Consider the following 6,559-nt stretch of genomic DNA (forward strand, 5'->3'; position numbering starts at 1 on the left):
CTTTAAATTAATATCAATAAAATAGTTAATAAAAATAAAATAAAATTTAGGTGAGTCAATATAATATTTTAAGAGTTTTAATGATATTTGAGATATTTTAATTATTTTTAAAGTTAAGAGAGTTACTTGTCGTTCTCGTACTCCCTTAATGATTAGTTAAACCTATAAATCTACTAAGAAACCAACTTATGAAGCCACTAAGGAAGTCAAACAACTCCAATATAAAAAATATTAGAAAATAATTCACCTAGTCAATTAAAAAAAAACACAAGATGAGCAAATGTGAAACAATGATAGGTGTTAGGGTTTTTTAGACTTTTCAAAAGTTGCGGTGTACATATGATTACAATCTTTCATAGGGTGCAAAAATACCAGTTGAAGGCTAAAAATGATATAAGTTGGGGCATTCCGAGAATTGAACTCGGGACCTCTCGCACCCTAAGCGAGAATCATACCACTAGACCAAATGCCCATTTCTGTTCACGACAGTGATAATATTTTATTTGTATGTAATGACTCCAAAGGAGCAAGCGAGTATCCGACCCGGATGACCATGGTTGAAGGGGGAGGGTGTGGTCCTTTTCTCCTACTCTCTGCCAACTTCTGGTGGGATTTTGGTTTGTTGAAAATTCAAAGTAATTTTGAATAGATGATTTTGCCCAAGTCAGGGAAGGACCAAATCCCATCTCCTTCCTAAACTGTTTAATGTTTTGACATTATAAGCTTGCCGTTCTAGATTCGAGCTGCTCAAATGTGTCATTTAGCAGGTTCATCTTGACTAGTTCCTCTATATGATTGTTTGGGAATGTAAATGTTTTTGAAGTGTTTGCCTAACATTGTTATCTATGTTGACACTTCAATATGCTTTATTGTATCTTCCTGAGTTGTAAGAAACTCAAAGCCTGCTGCTAATTAGGCCATTTGATTTTTGAATTGTAATTCCTTTTAGGGTATGGAAAAATGATAGATTTTATACACATATAATGGAAGAACACAGTGGTGCATTATCTTTTCTATTAGTATATTAACTCAGATGGTATGAACAGTGTTGACCATCTTTATCATTTAAAGTATGGCAACTTTTATCCCTATATATGACTACAATTGGGTTTTTGTTTTTCTGCTATAATTGCTTGCTGCCTACTTTAAACTTTGTTTAATTTTTAGTCCTGAGGGGCGCATTTTAAGATGGCTATTCATATTTGTCCTTTTATCTTATTCTTAAGTTAGCAATTATGGTCTTCCTTTCCAAATGTTTTTAACCTCAAAATGTTTTGCCAGTCTCACACAAAGCATTCGGCAGATGTTGAAAAGCAAAGTAATTTATTGAACATTTTCTTACTGTAATATAAAACCATTGGACTTTTTTCTTCAAGTTATATAATTTAATTTTGTTTTTATGTTTTGAGATTCAACACTTGGCAATCCATATTGCATACGATGTTCTGCGAATGTTTGATCTGCTAAGTTAAATAATCAGAAAATTTTTCATTGTTCAAAATTGTGTATTAGTTGTAAAAAGATCAGCGTAGAATACCTCTTCATCTTACCTTGTCCATGCTTTATTGTTGGTTCCATCTATGGTCACGTCCTATTCTTGCAGGTGCATACCTAATTATGTTCATCTTTGTTTTTTATGTTCGTTAGTTTGTTGCTATAAATGCAGGTATGAGAGATGTCACTGTTGCCACAGTTTCAAAAGATCGGACTATGAGATTGTGGAAGGTAAGTTGCAGAATCTTTTGATTTTAAGTGAAAATTCAGTTCTCATACTAATCATTATATTCCCCTTCCTTTAATAGTTTGATGCTGAGAAGGCCATTAATCATCCTAAGAAGATAAAGGCATCCAAAATTTTGCGTGGTCATAGAGCATCTGTACACTGCATTGCTCCAAAACTTCAGGAGAAATGGTCTGGCTTTTCTTGCTAACCGTATTTTCATTGATATAAGTTGTATGGTTGATTATTGCCATTTAAACCGATTGCTTCCATCTCTTTTGTTTACATGCAATTAGGTTTGTGCAGGTTCCTGGGATTGTACAATCAGTTTATGGCGGACGAATGAGCTAATGCAGAAGATGATCAAGTGTCAACCATGAAAAGAAAAGTGAATAATGAAGCTGATGAATCTCAGTTGGAGGTACTGCATCCTTTTCACTCCCTTTTGGGTACGTTTTCATTTCTAAAGTTGCTGAAAAGATTTCCTCCTTACTGTTTTTCAAGGCTTGTGGTGCGCAATCCTCCGTTAGAATGGTTCATTGAGAACCTAATTGAAGTAATAGCATAAAAGCAATAATGAATTCAAAGCTTCATTTTTTATTAATTTCTGAAGTCTTTTACCGGTTACATGTGAATTATTTGATGATGTTGTACAAAAATGAAATAACACGCCATGGACTGTGTGTAAGTCAATGGATATATTTCAGTTGATATGGCAAGCTGAGATTAAAGATCTTGTTCTATGGGAAATTTAAGTGCCCCTTGATTGTAAAGTTGATGCATGGATCTTTCCAATGATTACACTGAAGAATTTTAAGATCAGGAGCTATAAAAGTTTTTTCGCTAGTTCTTCTCTGTTTTAAAACCTTTTATCTTTTGACTCTGTAATTTAGAGGTCTTATGTTTCTTGTTACATTCTTTTCTCGAGTCTTTGTGAACTTAAGTTGATGCTTAGTAGTTGTATGCTCTTTTGTTAGTCATCTCTGTTAATATACAAGTGGCATTTCATTTTATGTGGGCAGAACCATTATCTACACCTGTGAGCTATACACAATGTGTTTCATCTGTGGTTTGGCCACAACATGAAACAATTTATTCTGCATCCTGGGATCATTCTGTTAGGAGATGGGATGTTGAGACCAGCAAAGATTTTTCAGATATAGTACGTCAGAATTACCTTAACCTTAGCTTTGAATAGAGAAAACATATAACCTTGTCAACAACACATGTTTCTTACCTGTATCTTTCATTCAAGGATGGAGTTCAAGTAGCTCATTTCAAAGTTTAACTGCTAAGATTTATATTCATGCTCCCATTTTAAGAAATGAAGCAAAATTATCCTTTCAAAGTTTAACTGACAAAGACTCCTTCTTGCTCAGTTTTGTGGGAAAGTTCTTCTCTGCATTGATGTTGGAGGTGAGGGTTCTGCTTCTGCCTTCATTGCTGCTGTTGGTTCCGACCCAATTCTTAAGAACTGGGTCCTCGTAAACCTGTCCAGATTTACACTCTCTCTCTGTTTCTCATTCTCGCTCTTCACACACACACACTCATATTTGCACTTACATGTCCTTTTTTGGTTTTTTTGAACATCTGCTCACGTGTTTCAGTGCTCATTTCATGGTTCTTGGATTTCAGCTCGCAAGCGGCACAATAAATCCTGGTTCCATTTAATTACTACATCTTATGATGGGACAGTTACGTTCTAGGATCTGAGAACTGTGGTAGGCCAGTACGTATCAACCTGTCTTCAGGTATACATTAATTTCTTCTAAATAATATATAGTGTATTGTGCTTTTCTGTCGCAGTGGCCTCCTGCTGTCCTTGATTCTGACACTGACAAGGTATAATATTAATTTTCTGTGTAGTTCTTTTTCTCATGAAATTCAAACATGTATTGACTTAGCAGTCATGCTCTGTTTTAGGTATTAAGTGCTGACTGGTGGAGAGATGACAGTATAATCAGTGGCGGGGCAGACTCTAAGCTTTGCATTTCTTCTGGAGTTACTATACAGTGAGGTAAAATATCTCTAACAAATTGCTTTAATTTTATTTTTGAAAGTTAATTCCAGTTTCATCTACTTTCAGATATATAATCAGCTTGAAATGAGCTGACATTTCTTTTGAAAGTAGAATATGTGTAGTATTTTGTTGTTCTTGTACAAAATATGTTAAAACTTTAAAATACTTTTAGCTTCAAAATTGTTTTTCTTTCTCCATTGATGGAAAGTTCATTACTCCTTTTTTATTTCCAGCTAACAGAAGTGAAACGATTGGTCTTCACATGGAGGAGGGTTAACTTTAGCAGATTGTGAATCCTATTGTATAAAGTATCCTTTTTTATTAAGAAAAACAAGATCAACATGTTCCATATTAGCCTGTTAGTACCTCAAGGAATGATATGGAGACAGATACATACTGTTCACATATTAAGCAGGAGGTCAGTTGCGGGCCTATGTTGCACTCCATTTTGTTCAAGGAGTTCAAGTTTCCAAAATAGCTTCAAACTACTGTCCTTAATTTCATGTTGTTTTCTTCCATTTGTTTAACTATTATCACTGTGCTTAAATCTTACACCTCACTTTGTTACATAATTTGATATGCCAGTATCTATCACCCAGTTTAAAAATTACACTACTTAAATGAATCAGTTCTTATTCTTCTCTTGAGGAACAACTCTTAGATGAGGTGAGATATTCTGATCCATTGTGGGAAAGATTATTCATTGTTCTTAAAAGCATGATGTCTCTGTTCTCATATATGTGGGATTTTCCAAGTGGGACTCAGTAAAGACATGTGCATGTATATAATATTTGGAGCACGGTGTTGAGAATCTTCTTTTGGTTTAACAGGAGATAATGTACTTGAATGATGATGTATATGGATAGAGTTCAAGCAGAAAGTACATCTTTATGTACAACTCTCCCTTTCATTTAATTGGATAATGATGTGAAAATTTTAGGCAACTTTTTTTTAATTCCTAGAAAAGGACTTTAAGCCTTTTGGCTTCTGGATGCCTTGTTCAATTTGCATCCAGATGTATTTGGAAATTGCTTATGTCAAAGGGTTTTATTCATTCTGTTTGTTTCCATCGACGACGTTGACGAAGAAAAAAAAAATCAGGCTCAGATCTTTTCGATCTATTTATGAGGTCATCAATCCCAGAAAAGTCTCAACTCTTTCAATCTGTCATCTCTCTCTTTTCTGAATTCATTTCTGAGTAAAAGATTTGGGAGCCTTAAAAGCATGTGGATGCTTTCTAAATCTATCTCTCAACCCCTTTTGTCCCTTTTCACAATGACTTCTGAGTCAAAGTTTCATTGATGGCTCTAACACCAAAGTTCTCTCTCTTTCTCTACGTGTCATCTAGTGTAACTTTCTCTTGACATTAAAATGCATTCAAAGTAACTGAAATTTGCAGTTGATGTCACCTTTGTAGTATTATTATTCCAATGTGTGATCCTCTGGTTTGTTGGTTTTTTATAGAAGGGGGATGAAGGATGCCACTCAAAAGTACAAAAAGAATCAGCTTGAAGAAGAAAAAGGTTATCAAAAAGATAAATCTTTTTAATTAGGGTAGTCTCAACTTAAGTCAAAGTCAAAGTCAAATTGACTCAATTGAGTCATTGATTGATTTATTTTCTTTAACGGTATCAATAATATATAATTATACATTTGAAAGATAAATTATAATTTTTTAAAATATTAATTTTATATCTTAACATTTTCTTTTTGTATATAAAACATTGATTATATTTTTCAAAACTTTGAAAAATATATTTCTAAATTATCTAGAAAAAGGTTTTTTTTTTTTTTAAATCTTTATACTAGTTTTATTTATATGGAGTAAGAAATTACCAAATAAAATTAAAAACTATTTCAATTGCTAAATCAGATTCACTAAATGATGAATTGGATGAATAGTATCTAGCCATGATCTAATTATCATATAAATCAATCTAATTATTATATTGACATTACATTATTAAATTTATTTTAAAATTTTAATTACATCAATTTAAAGAATTCGAGCGTGATTGAGTTTAAAGGCATTAAATTATATAATAATAAAAATATTTTTGCTTTTTTTTCCTTATATTAATTTTATATCTACACTTTCTTCTATAAACAGAAACCCCCTAAATTATTTAATAATTTGAAAAATATATTTATAAATTATTTATTGTTTTGGAAGGAGAGTTCATTTATCTTTTTACAAGTTTTATATAGAAATAAAAATCTCAAATGTATATAAAAAAAAGTAAAAAAATCCAGCTGAAATGGAAACAAATTAAAACAGAAACAAAAAAAAAATTAATCCCCATTAAAAAAGGTAATTTAAATTTTAAAGTGTGCACGATGGCCACGCGAAACGAAAAGCGCGTGGAGTCAGCATGTGCTCATCTACTTTTGTTTTGTCACCAAGCAAAGATAACAAACAACTCACGTGTACGTCCTCCTCAAATCTCGACCATCCACTTTGACCATACTTACTGTGCATTATAAAATCCAAAAATATTTTCGTAAATATAATCCTAATAAATAAAAATAGAAAAATTTCATAAAAAATATTTCCAAAAAAATAATAAAATTTAACTAAAATATCTATAATACGCTTTTAATGGATATTATAAATACAAATCCACGGTTCCACCTTCTACAGTGCGGCATACCGACGCCCCAGAAGCAGTATAACACTCGCCACTTACCGAACCAAAACCCGAAGCTAAATTCGAGCCTGAGGCCTGGTACTAGTACTTTATAGATATTATATTTATTTTATAATTCTAAAAAAAAAAAAAAAACCCGGCTGAAATATATATATATATATATATATATAT

General features: G+C 32.4%; 1 non-coding gene and 1 pseudogene across 1 annotated transcript; one reads left to right on the forward strand and one right to left on the reverse strand.

Annotated features, from left to right (window-relative positions):
• Positions 1 to 400: 400 nt before the first annotated feature.
• TRNAP-AGG lies at positions 401 to 472 on the reverse strand. Its single transcript has one exon. It is a non-coding gene; the product is annotated as a tRNA-Pro (tRNA).
• Positions 473 to 558: 86 nt separating this feature from the next.
• On the forward strand, positions 559 to 4,341 carry LOC123225209 (annotated as a pseudogene).
• The last annotated feature ends 2,218 nt before the right edge of the window (positions 4,342 to 6,559 follow it).

This window comes from Mangifera indica, chromosome 9 (assembly GCF_011075055.1).
Source record: "Mangifera indica cultivar Alphonso chromosome 9, CATAS_Mindica_2.1, whole genome shotgun sequence".
Lineage (NCBI taxonomy): Eukaryota > Viridiplantae > Streptophyta > Magnoliopsida > Sapindales > Anacardiaceae > Mangifera > Mangifera indica.